Source organism: Gymnogyps californianus, chromosome 21, assembly GCF_018139145.2.
Source record: "Gymnogyps californianus isolate 813 chromosome 21, ASM1813914v2, whole genome shotgun sequence".
Taxonomy (NCBI): Eukaryota; Metazoa; Chordata; class Aves; order Accipitriformes; family Cathartidae; genus Gymnogyps; species Gymnogyps californianus.
The window spans coordinates 1,653,485-1,670,871 of record NC_059491.1 but is presented as its reverse complement, the minus strand read 5'-3'; the positions used below and the strand labels follow the sequence as shown (position 1 = coordinate 1,670,871).

At 42.1% G+C, this 17,387-nt stretch overlaps 1 long non-coding RNA gene across 2 annotated transcripts in view; it reads left to right on the top strand.

Annotated features, from left to right (window-relative positions):
• The window catches only part of LOC127024769 (uncharacterized), a 72,636-nt gene that overhangs the window by 44,131 nt on the left and 11,118 nt on the right, over positions 1-17,387 (top strand). For both annotated transcript variants that reach the window (XR_007767598.1, XR_007767599.1), the window contains exons 2-6: positions 8,887-9,093; positions 9,955-10,033; positions 11,946-12,025; positions 12,991-13,070; positions 15,048-15,112. This is a non-coding gene — a long non-coding RNA (uncharacterized LOC127024769). The remainder of the gene's footprint in view (positions 1-8,886; positions 9,094-9,954; positions 10,034-11,945; positions 12,026-12,990; positions 13,071-15,047; positions 15,113-17,387) is intronic.

Here is a 17,387-nt window from a genome sequence, read left to right as displayed (position 1 = left end):
ACCTGGATTCTCTGCTACATAAGGGGTAAAAGAACAAACTGTCAGGGAGCTGGTCCCACTTGATAGCTTGTTTCAGAACTGGATACCTTCTTGTGTTTTGCAATGAGGAATTAAGGGCAAACATTACAGGAACTCTTTCTTAAGCCCATACCAAGGATATAAGTGGTAGAGGAGGTGGTATTTTTCAGAAGCAGAGGGGAGTTTTGCCCTTAACGGCAGATTCCCATATTGAACCAGCACAGTTTCTCCCCATGAGCTTACATTTCTAAATAGATTCATGTCAGGCGTGCCTCCACCTCCAGTTGCTTCTGTCCCCTGGACCTTTCTTCAGGGGATTGTCACTCCATTGTCACAAATTTTATTGGTCTCTGCATAGATCTGTGCACATCTCCAAGGATGCCTGTAGCTCTTAAAAGCTTTCTACTGTGCTGCAGTCAAAAAAAAAAAAAAAAAAAAAAGTGGAATAGTCTGATTATGCACAGCAGCTGCTGGAGAGTCAGCGTGGTTTTCCTGAAGCTATGAGTCCCTTTGGAAATGGGCTGAAAGTTTTTCTGTAGCACCCTCTTCTTGCTCTCTCCTCAGTCTTTGCTTGCGATTTCCTGAGAGAACATGTCGCAACACTTTGTTCTGCGGTGAAATCAAACCTGGGACATTCTGGGTTGATGCTAATAAAATGGCAGTGATGGAGCAATACGAGGTGTAGGCTTTTTGTCTTTGGAATGGTCTCTGTTGTTCTGGCTGCAAGTGGAAAGTATCTCTTTTGGGAATGTTAAAACATTGATTTCCAGTCCTAGATAATTGCTTTCTGTGAATTTCTTTTTTTTTTTTTTTTAAGCTTACCTGGCTTTGAAACATGTTAAAATTCAAATTTTTATATTGCTAATTGGTCTATTTTAACAAGACCTAAGATTGCATAAATGGTCTCTAAGACGGGTTTCTTCGTTTTTGTTTTTATGGGAAAGCTGTAACACAGGAAGTGACGGGGTGTTTTCTAGTGAATTCTAAGTGAAATATAAGAACTCTTCCTTTCAAAGTTGCCTAATTCAGGTGTGGGCATTTAGAAAGATATTTTTCCATCCTGTCTAATTTCTAACTGTCTTAATTTTTCATCTGCCATAAGTGGCATAACATAGAGGGATGTCACTTATTTCATCATTGTGCCTTAGTAGAATATGACACTTCAGACTTTTGGGATCATTAACTAAACAAGGGCTGTGTAAGGCTGATTTGACCTGGATTATCAAAATTAGGACCAAGATTACTTCGCTAAAGCTGAAATTTTCTGAAGTACCATATGTGTTGGAAACACAAGTCAGCTCTTAAGTGATATTTGTGCTTTTCCTTGTGTCTGTCAGTGCAACTGACATTTAGGACTCTCTTAAGAATATGATTTTGAGTGCCAAGCACTGAGGTGCCCACATTGACTTCGGTGATACTCGGCCTGTATGGAAATCAGACCGCATATTTAGGAACCTCACTGCAGGCATGTAGTTTCTAGTCAGGGAATGAACCCTGTATGGGTTCTTGTCTTGACATTACTATAACAATCTTTGCCAGTAGGTGGGGTTCCAATCCTGTTAAAAAAACCTGGGAAACCTTGTCTGTAAATGCTCGCTCCTCTTGCAGTTACATACACAAGCTGGCCACATCTGGAAATGTTTGATTTGATATAGTGTCGTTTTACATTGCAGAAATGAGCGTAAGCGGTTTTTTAACCCACCAAGTGAGAAATGTGATCTGGGTTTTACTGCCGACCCTTTAAATAAAAAACAGATCGCTTATTAAACCATTATCTATCAAGGATATGGAGAGAGTTAGAAATATCCCAGGATCAGAATCAAAATTGAAATGGACACATTTCTGTCTACTGTCCGATCCTAACAGCGTGGTCCGGTCATGCAGAAGTGCAGAGCTGAAATACCTCACAAGAGGAAAAACAAATGCAGAGAGACAGGATAAAGAAATAAGCTCATATCCTATCCTTCTATCTGTGTTTGCTTTGACCATTTCCATTCAAGTACAAGGCATTGCTGATAGGAAATCACTGAAATGTATTATCATGTGTTGCGTGTTATCAAGATTTGGATAAAATCTTCTCTTATGAGCTTCTTGAGCAGCAATAGATCAGGGAATGCCAACTGGGTTCCTTGCAAAAGCCAGTGTATTCACAACTGCTGCCTCTATGCAGGCAAAAGATAGTGAGGGGAGCAAACTCTTGGCTAGCAAAATAGAATTCAGAAATACTGTACCCTTTTGTGCTAGTTTTGAATGTGCCAGTTTTTAACCCTGTGTGAATTGTAGCTGATCTATAGCTCTTTGAGATCCAGTGTAAAGGATGTGTACTAGCTAATGCAACTAATTCATTCACATGCTTTCACCCCTGCTTGATCGAATGCTGCTTCCTCGCTGATATGGGTACATCCCACTGGCTTTGATAGAGTTGCTCACGTGAGCAAAACCAGAAGGATTTGACTCTCTGTGAATTATGACAGTTGGCATCTGAAGTGAAACAAAGATCAGATCCGAGATGGATTTTTGCCATCATGTTGCATTTAAAAGCTCGTATTACTTTGGTTGTATTACATTGCATCACACTCGACCGAGTCAATGTGTCATAAAGCTGCCTAATGTAATTGTACACTGCATAAATGCAACAGAATGCCTCCGAAAAGTGATATTTCATGCTTGCTAGCTAACGCCTCGGCAAAGATTAAATCCATGAAAAGTAGGTATGTCCAATTGTTCGTTTGGACCAGCAAATAATTCATTAACCACATTATCTTTTTTTGAAATGTCACTCCATGTTGTAAATCACTAAGGTCCTGCTTAAAATGCCAACGCAGGGATTTTTTTAAAGAGCAAATTAAATTTTAGGGCCAATTCGCACAGTAGTTTTCCCCTTGAAGCAGAGCTGCCCATCTCCAAAGGCAAAATGCCTAGGTGTAGAGCATTTGCCTCCCTTTGTAAGTAGTGATTCTCAATGGGGGCAGCTTATTCATCTCGGAGACTCCCTCTCAGGCGTTGGCCTCTCCATGAGAGCTTGCAGAAGAGAAACCCTGAGACAGCCATTCGCCCGAGAGGAACAAACTGGATGTTGTGAATTGGGATCTCAGGAGCCCAGTCTCTGCTCTCTTGTTTTGAATTATCTTGGGGAAAAGGATCATTCTCCTCTCTTTGTGCCTCGGTTTGCCTGTCTACAAATGCTCAGGAGATCAAATGCTGTCTTAGCAATGTGAAGTCTGGCTTGCATAACTAATTCTTGTAAGCTGTGATGAAGGTACAACGTTGGGTCATGGATGGCAAGCTGAGGAGGAGGAGAGCTAAGCTAAGTAGCTGGAGTTCCAGTAGTTCCCTTCCTGAGAAGAAGGGGAGGCGACCTGGTGAAGTTGTTCAGGTGGGAGCGGCAGATGGCTGCTCCCATGCACTGGGAGGGAGAGGCAGGTCCCTTCCACTGATGTGGAAACAGAGGCTCAAAAAGGCATGAAAGGGGAAGAGAAAGCCTATGATTTTGTGTGGCAGTTCAAATTCCTTAAAGGGCACGGGGAATGGGAGAGGCTGGGGGACAGCTGGGGCCAGGCAATGCCCTTCTATCTGGGTAGAGCTCACTAGGGGCAGGGGGTGAGAACCAGTGTGCTGAGAAGAGTTGATACTCTGGCAGGTTCAAATCTGACTGATGGGTGAGCAAACAAGAGCGTGACCCTTTGAGGCACAATGGTGACTTTCAGTGTGCACAGCAAGTCACTGGCATGGTATAAGTCTGAGGCAATTGCAAAGGTGTTAGACGAGAGTAAGAGCGCATGTTTGTGGAGCACATGGCGAAGCCATTATCTTTCAGCGGAGGAGATTTCCAAGCTCAGGTTATGTTGTGATTTTGACAGTGGACTAGGAATTATCTCAAGAAATAAGTTTCTCACACACTGCTGAAACTGGAGAAAAATATAATCTAGGTGACACCTTATGCTTGAAAAGCTTTATCCAGCCCTTAGTGCCTCTTTCCTTCATGGGAATTTGACCTCAGATGGCCTTAGTGCCAGCCTCATGCCATAGCCACAGCTCATCTGTGTCCACCCCTGGGCAGGGTCTGGATGTGCCCCACGCAGAGCTGATGAAAGTCTCTGCCGCAGCCAGGCTCGGGAGACTGCCGGCTTGCACACCCTAGTTTCTCCCTACGACGCTGATGCCGCAGAAGCGTGGCGGGGGCCGAGGCGGAGTCCTGTGTGCAGCGGCTCCTAAAACCATCCAGTGGGACCGCATGCGGAGGCTGCTGCGCAAAGAACGATGCCCATTTTAAGATTTCCCAACAAAATGCCCACTAAATCCCCAGGACTTCCGTACCTGCGAGGCTGGCAAGGTGGAAATCTGTTTCCCAGCGTGTGCTCGCTGTGACACACAACCTTTCAAAGCACAAATTGACCTTTCTCGGTAGTGATAACTGAAATAACGTTTCACCGTATTGTAAAATTAGAGACACTTCAGCAACTGCTACAAGTGTTGTGAGTTTCCCCCTTATCAAACAGAAGGGGTGATGCTGATCTCCCCTGTGCTGAATCCTTGATTGGCTGTCACCCTTCCTGACATGCCCTGTTGCCTGCAGTGGATTGGCCAGGGGCAGATTTATATCCCCCTGTCACAGCCAATAGAAATATAGTGTTTTCTGAGTCACTGTTTAGTTACAGTGACAGAACCCTGATTGGGTGAAGCCTTGTGATTTATGGGTTTTTGCTGAAGAGTAACTGAGTTTTATCAGAACATAATGATGTGGTACTAATGCTCATTGCGAGGCAACATGGCTGACCAGTTTGGAAAGGTCAGCTTTTGACCTTGTCTGTGTTTTAAGTAGATCTTGTTGTATTGCAGGCTGGCTGGGGTTACCTACTCGCAGCAAACAAAAACCCAAATCATATCTTTCTTTGCTGCGCCTGTGACTGGCTTCACCCTCGCCCCCATCGCGAGGAATTAGTCTTAAAGGTTGGGGTTGGGGGAAGCTTTTCAGGTTCGTGACTGCGCTGCAGTTCTTGCTGCCTCCGTGTGATCAGTTCCTGAGACGAGAGTACCTTTGCTTTCCAGAAAGAGTGTCAACTTCCATTCTTCAGTTTAGAAAAGGTAGGAGTGAGAAAAGGAGATACCTTGAAGAAAAGAGTAGAATCCAGGACATCCACTGGAGGAAGCACCATGATTTGATCGTCAGGCAAAGACCAGTTATTGGACATGTGTAATTAATCTCAGGATGTGCTTTTCAGAATGCCTCTAGGGACTAGGTTAATTCAGAAAGGAAGATGTAGACAGGTAGTTATTACCATTTAATTGCTGCTTTTAATAATGAGCCTGATCCAAAGCGTTCTGCCAGTAGAAAGTGAACATCTCTGTGCTGGCCTTGTTGTTATGGCATCATTCAAACTTAGTTTGTTGTGGTCGGGAATGTCAAGAAGTTACGTTTGTTGCGAATAAAGCAGGATTTATTTTCTGCATTAGCTAATGGTACTTCCTTTCCTCAGTCAGCATTCAGACTTGAGGGTACAAATCTCAAGTAGAGCAGCAAAACTTTTAGTAACCCTTTAGCGGGATTTATTAAGTTTGTTTGCTTGAATAAGCACCAGGATCCTCAAACACTTTCTTTTCTGAAGATTAACAAGCAACCTGATTACCTGACGCTGCGATTTCAACATGCTATGGGTGTCTTTCTCCTCAAGTTCCTTTACAGATCCCAACCTCATCTTTTATTAGGTAGTACAAGGGACATCAACCCCGAAGTGTACACCTGTATTGGTGAGTTACTAAGCTCATGGGTTACACAATATTTCTACAGCTGTTTTGTAAGCCATTTGCAGTCAAGTAGGTTCAAAAGATTCTACGTGCACATAAATCTCAGTGTCACCAATATACACTAGTACAAATTTGCAAGATATTTACACAACGCGTACTGTTACATACTCATTTTAGGAGTCATTTTTGCATCAGAGAGAGAGAGGAAGACATCACAAACCTTTACTGTGAGCATCAGTTTGGAAGAAATAATATTGTAATTCATGTACATGCATAAAATTTATAGCTATTATTTAATGTTTGTTACCCCTCAGTTCCTATCTGTGTGTGGAACTTGTTTGCTCTTTATGTTTCTACTTGTACTTTACATTCAGTTTCTGACATCTCTCTCCTGCTATTTGCCTTGCCCAGGTAATGAGCTGTTTCACATTTGGTGCCAATTAGGAGACATTCCAGGCTACTGATACAGTTACAAATGTTGATTCTCAGAAATGTGTGAAATGTGTGGGCCAGATTCTGATCCATTCATTCCAAAGGAGAGCAGCACCAGTAACTTCAGCTGAGTCACTCCTGATTTATAGATCTGATTTATACACAATAAAAGAGCCTGGCCCTAACTATTTCCCTGTTACAATTCTGTTTGCTTTGGGGGACTAATTATACTGTAGGCTGCAGCTTGCGTAGGGTTGACTGTGAGCTCATGAACCAAATGCAGATTTGAATATGCTCTAGTGGTTATGAGAAAGCCCCTTTGGATTGGGTTTGGGGCTTGGGATTCATAGGTTACATTCCAACTTGGAGTGATCCTAGGCAAGCTGCTAAACCTCTTCTGCTCTAAGCCTATGTATTCCATTTATACAGTAGATACAATATTTTTTTACAAAACCCATAGGTACTGCTCAAGAATTCTGATTTTTGAAACAATCTGAATGCCTCCAATTGAAAAACTTTCATTTTGAACAATCTTTTGTTCAAAATACTGAAAATATTAACAGACTGTTTGTGGAAAAAAGTTTCCATTTCCATATGGAAAATGACTGAAGGGTATGTACAAAATTAAGACTTGCCTGTTGAAACATTAACAGATTTGTCACACTGTTAGTCTCAGAGCTAATCCATGCAAAGTTGAGAAGAATGCAATTCAGTGTGGATTTGGAAGCTCCTCACTGTGTTAAGGGCTGTTCAGAATGTTGAGCAGGGATGTTCCTAATGCTTTCTAAACTGAGCTGCTTATTTGCAGCTTGACAGTCACCTGTTAGGGAAATTTGCTGCATCTACATATTATAAGACAACTGTTGTAAAGCATGTACTTTAACTTCTACGTTCAACCTGTGAGGGGTATCTGGCCTTTAAGCCTGTTTCTCTTCAACCCATCACAGATAAATGGAGTACCACGATGTGCCACTGATGCCAGGATCCCCAGGAAAAGGCGTGCAAAGAGCTCTTAATGGATCTGGAAACCAGAGAAAGGGAAACAGTTGAAGTAATGCACATGCACTTGGCTATTTACTCGTGGTGCCCTGCCATTCCTACTGTCTGAACTGTCATATTCAAACAAGTTTTGATGACATAATTAGACTGAAATGTTGTCCAAATTCCAGTGTGTCTTTGTCACAGCTGAATATGAGGGAGACTCCAAAGCAATGCAAGTTTGATCTGCTGTGGGTAAATATACAAGAGACCCAGTGCTTTCTAGTACCTTGTTCGACAGTGGTCAACCTGGAAAATAGAGTGGTAATCAGGGAAGAGTAGTTCTTCTGCCCTGACTTAGACTGGCTCTAATATTGTATCAAAACAGGCCTCTGTTTGAATCAAAATGGGAGAAGATGCAAAGAAATATTATGCACAAATATATGCAATTTCCCTATTCATATGCTGGTGCTGGAATTGTGAAAACTGCCTAATGTTGTCTAGAATTGGCTATATCCTAGTGCCATGGGCTCCATCCCTGGTTTGCAGTCCTTCTCTTTAATCGCATTCAAGTAAGCAAAGAGAGCTACCAGGGTCAAACCTGCTCGATAGCTACTCGTAGCCATCTGCTATCCAAGTCACCTGCAAAAAGTTCAGGCTTTGCCATGATAAATGTGGTAAGCAATCCAGCAAAATAAGTAGCACTGTATGATGAGATTACTGTAACCTCAGAGGGAGAAGACTAGGAAATCGGTGCATTTTGCTGCATGTCCCACTGCATATGCGTGATTAAGGATAGCAACTGTAGTCTGCGCTGAAGCTGTACTTTGATCTCAGGGTATTCCGTTTTAATTTCTGTTTTGTTAGCTTTTATCCCCAAATCTTTCTGCCTGGAAACCAGGGTTTTATGCACATACTGTAGTTTATGTATGAAGCATGGGCCAAAAGAGACAAAGGCTGAAATTTACAGGCTGCAGGAGGCTATCATTTTTCTTTTGTTTTGTAGTGTGGGTTTGGGTTTTTTTTGTTGTTGTTGTTGTTGCATTCCAGTTCTGATCCTATCTGCTAATATCATAGCCTGGCTTCACTCCCTCATAGTTTGATGTCCCAACTTTTCCTTGTTAGCACCGGGAAATTGTAAGCTTATAGTGAGTGATAGCCAGCAGGTCTGGGATTGATTACAAACAAAAATCCTAGATAAGATCATAAATTTAACCCATCCCTGTGATGTGATCGTATCAGGATTCAAGTGCGTCTAAAAGTTGTTTCCGATTTTCAGCCACTTCATCTGGTTTCCATACATCCCAGCTGGGAGTGAAGTACTCTTGGGGCGGACTCTAATCCATGCCAGCCTGGCTTGGAAGAAGCCCTCATTTCTGTTGTTATTGTATCATATAAAAATGGATAGAAATGCTTTAGTCAAGATGGACATTTCAAGGAGGATCAGTTCAAACACTGCTGAGACAAAACTGACTTGATAATAAGAAAACAGGGCTGCTTTCCAACCCTCCCATTCCCTTCCTGAAGTTTAGCTGCATTTAAGCAAATTCAAAATGGTGTTTTAACACCCTGAAAGTCAGTGGAGAAACACTAGAGATAAAACCAATACTTGATAATTGATTAAGAAAAGAAGAGCAACTGAACCAAAACAGGCAAGGTCAGTCTCAGCAAAACCAAACGCTATGATGTTTAATGCCTACTTCTCCATTTCAGGAAGAGGTATTTGTGCTCAGCTCGCCATCCTTCTGGAACTACTGTTTATCTGGTTTTATATGCGTCCTACACCTGAGCTGCCTGCTTTCCCTGCTGTAAATGACCGCTGGGATCCAGTCCCTTTGCCTGAAAGCAGATTGAGCTTTACACCTTCTGCAGTGCCGAAGCCGATGCGCTCCCATCCATCCCCTCACCCCGTGGTACCAGGTGATTTAATGTTACTGTTGCTTTAACGGCCTCATCGCTGCTCTGGCTACACAGTAGTTGTCTCCTGTGTGACTGTGCCTGGGAAAATCTATTACTGGAGTGCCATTAATCTGAGGCTGCCGCCTCTGGCACTTTCTGACTCTTCTATTTAATGGGCCTCTGCTTCCGGAGCTCTGGAGACATGCTGTTTTCCTCTCTTGATCAGCTTTGTTTAATTATCAAAATATTTGATGCAGAAAATTGACATTAGTTGTGAAGGTTTCTGCCTTCCTCCTCCTTACAGCCTCCCTCCCTGCTTTGTAGTGACATTGAGATCTTCCGCATGTACCACCTTCACCTTAAAATAGAAAATGGCTTGAACAATCATTTGCTTGTCTGGGCACAAGCTGCATTAGCAAGCTACAGGTAGAGCTGCTGTAACCCCTCTGCTGTAGCATGGTGCTGTGCCTCGCCCAAGCGTGAAGAGAGCCCGCTGCACAGGTAGTACAGCTGGACCTTTGTCTCCTTCCCGCAAATGTAACAGTGCGGCCCGCCGGCATTTCTGAAGGGCTCAGAAGATGGGAGCCCCATAAATTCCTGTGCCTGTCTTCAGGGTGAGCTCATCAGTAAGCGAAGGCTCAGCAAGATTTAAAATCGTGAAAGTCCCTTAGGAGCTGAGATTTCCACTCTGGCTTCCTGCTCCTGTCTTCAAAGCAGGAAGCTTTTGGTGTTGCAGGTGTTTCAATTGCACTAGTGCATTTTGCTTACCCAGTGACCACATTCCTTGTTCCAGGGCTTGGGATGGGCCCATATGAACCAATATTTATTGCTAAAATGAACATCCAGGGGCAATATGGTTACCACGTATCAGTATCTTCACAGGTAGAGAAGACAAAGTCCTGAAGAAGTCCTCACATTGGCAGAAAAAAAGATCACTGGTGAGAAGACAAATTCAAATAAGGTAAATTATTCTTATCACTGGAAGTCCTTAGCTGCTGCAATAACTATCAAATGGAAGTGGTAGGTTTTCTGTGCCTGAAATCTTTAAATTGAGACTGGATGCCATTTTGGAAAATATACTTTTTCCAAGGATAACTTACTAGGTTTAGTGGAGGGTAAGAGGGGGAAAGTGTCTGGGCTCTGTTATTGTGGTCAGGCCAGAGGAGCTGGTGTTTTGTTTTGGTATCTGAGCCTCTGCTTCTGCCACACTCTTCTCAGCACTGCCTTGTTACAGAGCAAAAGGAACTTTAAAGAGGGTCCTAAATTAGTGTCCCTCTTTTCACAAGCCATGTCTCTTATTTCTGCTGCCTCTGTAAAATGCAATGAACAATGAAATGTGAATTACTGAGATTTGGGGCTACTGGGAGACAAAGCAGGGGAGCTATTTATGTGATGCTGAAACACATGAGTACCATTGCTACATTCTTTCCTCATATGTATGCCTATTTGCTCCACTGGACTTCGTTCCTTACTACTAACATTACTGCTCTCTCTTTCTCCATTACACATGCTGTACTTTCCTCACAAGACACAGACAGGCTGTAGGGAGGTGAGTAAAGTACAGATGGGGGCCATAAAAGTTATCCAGCTCACTCTTACGGTGACTTTCAACAAGTAAATCACATTCCGGCAATAATTATCCGCTTTTACCAGCAAAACCTCACATGCTGTTGTCACCCTCAAACTGGGATTAATTGCTGTTTAATGTTTATATAGTTTATTTGGGTCTCACTAGGTATATAAATATTTTCAATTCCCCTTATTAATTCATATTAAAGGAATTATATTTACTAATTAATTCATATTAGAAGGCTGTCAGAGAAGCTGGGATGTTTGAACAAAGCATTTTACAGTGAAAAAAATAACATTGAATTGAAGCCAGAACATTTTGCAGAGGGACATGGATTTTGATGAGGAAGCTTCTCAGTATCAGAGTGTATTCTCCAGCCAAAGACAAAGGGACACACTGAAAGCTCTAGAACAGATGACCTGATGCAACTGAATTTTGCAACTGTTCAGATGGTTTTGTTTTCACCCCATGCAAATAAAAACAATGTCCAAGATCTCGAAACCTTGCAATGCTGTGTCACAGTATTGCTTTCCAGCTGTTCTTGTGCTCAGATGACCCCTGCCACAAGAAGGAAAGCGTCTGGGCTACATTCTTACCTACCTCACAGCTTAAGTAGCAAATACAATTGATTCTGCATAATTTTCTCCACTTTGGACAGTTGTCTTTCCTTTATGGCATGTAAGAAACACGTTCAGGAACATTGAGGAGATGTGCAGGGAAAGATGCTTCTCAGAAATGTCCCTCTGCTCTGTGCCTATACCTGCCAAATGAGCTGGCTGACTGTCCAACATTTGCTTTTGACTATGTCTTTCCTACTCAGTTCCCATGGACGATATAAAGTTAGGGCCAGTGCAACAAAGGTGCATGGGAATCTGAGAGCAACGTGGGGAGGGAATATTCAAAGAAATGCGTGTCAGGTTTTTTTCACCAGCAGATCTGGGTCTGCAGCTTTGTCTCTCCTCCCTTTGTTTTGGGGTGCAAAGATGCAAAATGAGAGAGGAAGGATGTATCCAGACTCCCAGCTTGATACTGTGTAGTAGACAACTAAAATGTTACCCTTTGGGCTCAAGTTTGTTAGCAAACTTTTCATTAGAGCTCCCATACTTCCTTAAATAAAGGGACAAATTGATGATTCACAAAAACCTGACCAGTTAGCTAGCTACTCCATGGCTGTATAATAAAAAAAAAGAAAAAAGAAACGAGGTTTATGGGTTCTTTCCCTCCCCCCCGTTTGTAAGGTTTAAGCTTGTGTGGTTTAAATTCTTCAACGTCTTATCTCTCTCTTGCACTGCTTTTATACTAGGAATATTTGTGGTGAAGTCGGTGAAGTTACCTGTGTGTAATTCTGGATTAATCCATTGAAGGCAGCTATGGACCACTTGGGTAAATAATGAGTGCACTGCAAGAGATAATCAAATTCAGACTCTCCTTGTGAATATCCACTGTTAAAAGATCATTTATAAGCCTCCAAGCTGTTTGGGACTCAGAAATGCAAAGCTAGTCTAGTAAGTGTTCATTGCATCACAAATTTGGGCATAAGGAAAAGGAATACCTCTAGCTTCATTTGCACTGCAAATGAAAATAATCATAAAGATACAAACCACCAAGGTGCAAAATGAGTTTTCCAATTCATAAGCGCAAGCCACCATGAGTTAAAACCTCTTGGTTTCTTCCCATAGCGCCCCAGGCAATAGTTTTCATATATATTTCTCCATGGTCAGAAGTCAGAGCAGACCACTGCTATCTAAGACCTTGACTTTTTTTCCCTGACAGTTACAATTATTACAGCCCGGGGGACTCATTTTCTCAGTCTGGCCACCCGCTGACCTAGCCTGCAACCAGAATACACTTTAAAACAAACAAACAACAGCTAGGCTCCCCTCTCTTCACTTCTCCTCCCCCAGCTCTGGAATATTTTTACACCGCGCCCCTTGCAAAAGGATATTAGCCACTATTGCTGAAGGCACAATCACATTATCAGCACCATTCTCTCTCCCTTTCTCCCTCTCCTCCCCCCAAAGATAAATTTTTTATGTTGCTATTTTCTTCTCTTTTGTATTTGGCATTCGATATTTACGTGATAAACTGCAGAGCTGCTACTAAATGGGCCCTGATACAACTTAATAAATACATAACAACATCCAGACTGCACTGTATTACTTCGCTGTGTCCTGGGCTGCTAAGGATCCTTGGAGATAATGTCTGCTAAATAAAAGTTATGCCTTAGTATAGGGAAAATAGATACTTATTTATTCTGGAATAATTACTTGTGCGTTAAATGACTGCTGTTGCTGCTGTTGAAATGCGCTGGCTGATAATCCTGTCTCTCCCTGTTTGTCTTTCTGAAGTGCACGCATGCTCTGCGTTTCTCTCTCTCATACCCAGAACCTTGCTGTGTTGGAGCACCTATACTTCTCTGGATGAATATGTAAGTAATACGCAACTAACAATTTTTCTACTAGCAGGTGGTCTACTGTTCTAGCCAGGAAATGTCCACAAGCAAAACCTTGACATTTGTAGGCTAAACTTTTAGAAAGAAGTCTGTGTTTAGGTGCCCTGCTGAACTGAGGCATGATTCAGTAAGTGAGCACAGCAAGATCCAAATACAGGGGCTGGGCCTTGCTAAAGAAAGATAGGAAAGGAGATATAGCAAAAAATTACAGATAGAAGCTGCGATGGAGGTAACGCATTTTCAGTTAAAGGGCACAAACTTTTCTCTATTCTCATTGTCATAGTTTAACATTTCTAAAGTTTTTTGCCAAATTTTTAGCATCTTTAAAAATTTTTTTTGCACACAGAAAGCAATTTAAACTAGGTAATTGCTAATCACACAATGTACAAAATATTCCTCCCACATACACCAAGCATTGACCAACATCCAGTGAGATTTCCCAGCTGTGCTTGAGCGATAGGAGCCATCACTCAAGTGTCCTGGAGACAGGCCGCAGAGATCCCATTTGGACCTAGATTTAGAAGCTGTTCACAAAGTGCTGTTTCTTCAGGTGTAGGTACCCAGGCATTTCACTAGCCTTAGCCAATGCTGGGATGCCTTTTTGTGGAAGTAGCATTTCCTTGTTTAATTCCTGATAATAAGACTAGTCAGAGTCTGAAAAATTAGGATGGAAATAACCTATGAGAATTGTATATCTGTGATTCACATGAGATAATATTAGTTCCTGTACTACATATGCTGGTGTTTTGTTACCTTTCCAGGTAGAAGGGAGAAATTATTCCAGAGTTTGTATCAACCGCAGAACATTAAACAAAATACTTCAGCAATCTCTAAAAATCTATATGTTTTTGAGATGAGCTGTTTTGCCTGTGATAGCATAGATGCAGAGGATGTATGCATGCATAAACACACATACACACACAGACGCATACAGAGGTGCATTCAGGAATCATTCCTCTAATCTTCACTCTACTCTCCTTTTCCAAAATGGCTGGTTTTTCTTTACCAGAGTCTTTTCCAACTGTGTCCTAATTGCTGAGACCGTCAGCATAAAGTACCATCAACCAAAATGAAGTGAGGCAGACTCCCACAAGCTGCAAAATTTTGCAACACAAAGCCACTTTACAAAGAGTTTAGCTCTATAGAAACCGCAGTGAATGCTAGGAGGAATCCCAGAAAACTTTGCATGATGCTTCAAAATGCACCACAGGGATCCCGTGCTTGTTACCTCGTGACACCACCTTTCTGTAAAGGAAAAAGCATACAGGGCTCTGTGGAGCGATTACCCTGGGGTCCTATGCATTCAGCACCAATATTGGAAAGTTTCAGATCTCACAAAGAAGACAACAAGGACCCTTGATTGTCCCTGTTGAAGCTCCTGGTAAGAAGCAGGTCACTTCCCTCCAACCCCTCCGAGCCTAGATGTGTGGATATTTTCATGCCCACTTGACAGGTGGCTATTTTACCAGACAGGGTTGTCAGTGCTGCTGGGGGTTATCTGGATTTAGCTGTAGGCAGGAACTGAACCACAATGAGCATTAAAAAAGCTCACTGTTCTTCGTTTGTTTAGAGACAAGCCATCTCAAACTTGTTTGAAGCCTTTTTTATTGAATTCACACTCTTGTGCCAAGCACTGAAAGATTTACTTTGGCTATTGCTGTAAGATGGAAAGCATATGAATGCGTGGCTGTCTGCCAGCTATGGGTGAGCAGTGAAAGGTCTGGTACAATGGACGGTTACATGGAACAAATGTGAATGCAGTGGGCAGACGTGACTAAAGAAAGGCTTTGGCATTCAAAGAACTGCTTGAGGTTTAATCCAGTGACTGAAGTAGGGTCAAGAGATAACACGTCTAACCTGCAAAGCTTTTAACTGGGCAGCAGCTGAGTAGTAGTAAGCTACAGGTATACACACGTGTCGTCTGAAGTTACAGCTGCTTGCCTTCCCTTGCAGGCTCTAGCTCTTCCACAGACTCCGTCTGCAAAGGCGAAGACCCAGTTGGACTTATCCAATGCAAGGTACCCCAATTGCTGTTGTATATTTCTTGCAGATGTTGCCATAATTTTGTTGTGGTACAATTTGACATACGACTCCCTGCTGCATCCGAAAGGGGCACATTATCTCAATTAATGTTTCACAGCAAACATGGCACTGATAGTATTCATGGGACTAAAGACTATTACCATTTGCATGGTGACTAGCACAAGAATTATGACTATGTGTGTTTTCTGCAGCAAAATTTGCCCTCAGGCTCCCTTTTTTTTTTCTTTTTGGCTTGTGACAATGTTCCCTTTTTCTTCCTCCTTCTGTTTTGATTTCTACTTAAAGTTTTATGGCTCTGTCCCCTCCAGGGTGCTATTATCTTGTATGCTAATAGGGCTATGCATATTCTATTAGCGTTGTCAGTGTGAGATAAGAGGCACATTCTGTAAGGAGCACTCAGGGGGTAATAATCACAGCAAGGGGTCTCAATGTTAGTACATTATCAGTCATCTTCACATTTCAGTGGAGCCTGTTTATGCACCTCTTCAGCTGCGCAACTCAGACACTGAAAATTGCTGAATGTTTACGGAAACTGTTGTAGAGGAACATAATGGGATTTGAGATTGACTTGATAAAGGAGCCTTCTCCCTTGTTGCTTCCAGATACAAGATGTTTGTAACTGTATGCAATAAGTAGGATAATATGTTATATGGCAGTTAGCAGCTAAAAGCAGACTCAGATCTATATTTCAAGCAATAGAGCAGCTGTCGAGGAAAAGATTTCAAAAGGGTGCACACCATCAGTGTTTCTTCAGAGATTTCTCTTTTCTTTCTCACTTTGTACATGGTAACACACAAAGGCACACACCTGGTTCACATCAATAGGAAGGCTGACCATTTTTACACCCTTTAGTCTTGAACTTGAATGATTATAAGTAAGTAGGCCCATAGAAAGAAAATTGGTGACAGCATGTGAAGGGCAAATGAGTAACTACTTGCAACACTCTTTGTTAGTTAAATAACATTCCTTGGTTGCAGCAATGGGCAATGGCATGTGAAATAGGTGTCATGCGAATGTTTTCTTCAACTGTTGATGACGCTATGGGCTGGTGAGGCAGAGGGTTTTCTGTTGGACATAACTCTCGTTTCTCCCAGTTCGCTTGTGTTCCCACTGAGATTCACAGGGGTGGTAAGGCTGCAGTCTACCATTGTAGCCATCCTGTGGCAGGCATCAGCACGCCCTGCTAGCAAGAGTTCATCTGCTAGGGTGAGGTTCTGTTCCCACCCTCAACTGTGGCATTTCTTGAACTGGTAACCAGCAAGTCCATAATTTACAAAAAGTTTGGAGAAATTTGGTCTTTTTTTTTCTGCTTTTCTGACATCACAGTTTGGAGGGAACCTTTCACAGTGTTAGGTTTTTCAGTGGAACTTGTAGGAGAAAAGGTAAAGTGCAGTGCTGGTTCTCTGTATGTTGTGTTAGAAATATATGTACATAAATGGCATTTTAATAGGGTTTCTGTATATTTCTCAGTAATCTAGTTACTTCTGTTCCAGCAGTAGTAGCATGTTTATATGCTGTCTGACACCTGGATTATAATGAGACTCAAAGTTATCATTTAGTTGAGCTAAGGATGGAAAGAAAAGGGGGTTCTGTGCATTTCTTAGGAAGGTGGAATCTGTAATTAGGTCTAAAATCAGGGACTTTGCGAAATCAGGCACTGAATTTATTACAGACCATGGGAAAATAACCTAATGGGGAATGACAAAAATACAGAGGTGCGGAACTAATCTCATATTTAGAAGGAAGGAACAAACAATTTTGGAGACAGATAGGGAACTTCTGCTGTTCCTACAGTAAAACTTTTTCTTTCTGCATATAGAAAACTAAACATTCTGCCATGGGCAGAGCCTTTAGGAGAGCCTTAAAATGTCGCTCAGTATAAACATGCAAATTCCGAAGTGCATAGGTGCCTAGTTAGATGATCTAAACTTAATTCCTGGGAAGTAGCAGCTGTATGCTTGCTACAGCCGAACAGTCTTAACAGGGAGAAAAGGGCTGTGTTTTGGATCACTTCTGTAGTACTTAAGATTACGCATGGATGTGAACACTCCTTACTTTAAAAATATTTGTCCTTGACATTTCCAGACACATGGCTCACACCAAATGTATGCAGCTCCATCTCCTGAGGGTCTTGAGATTAAAACCCCTGCTTTCTCACCTTGTGATCTGGCATTAATAGCTGATAGAAAAATCACATACATGACTGACATCTTCCTAGAAATGTGAGACTGTGGAATTAATGAATGCCAT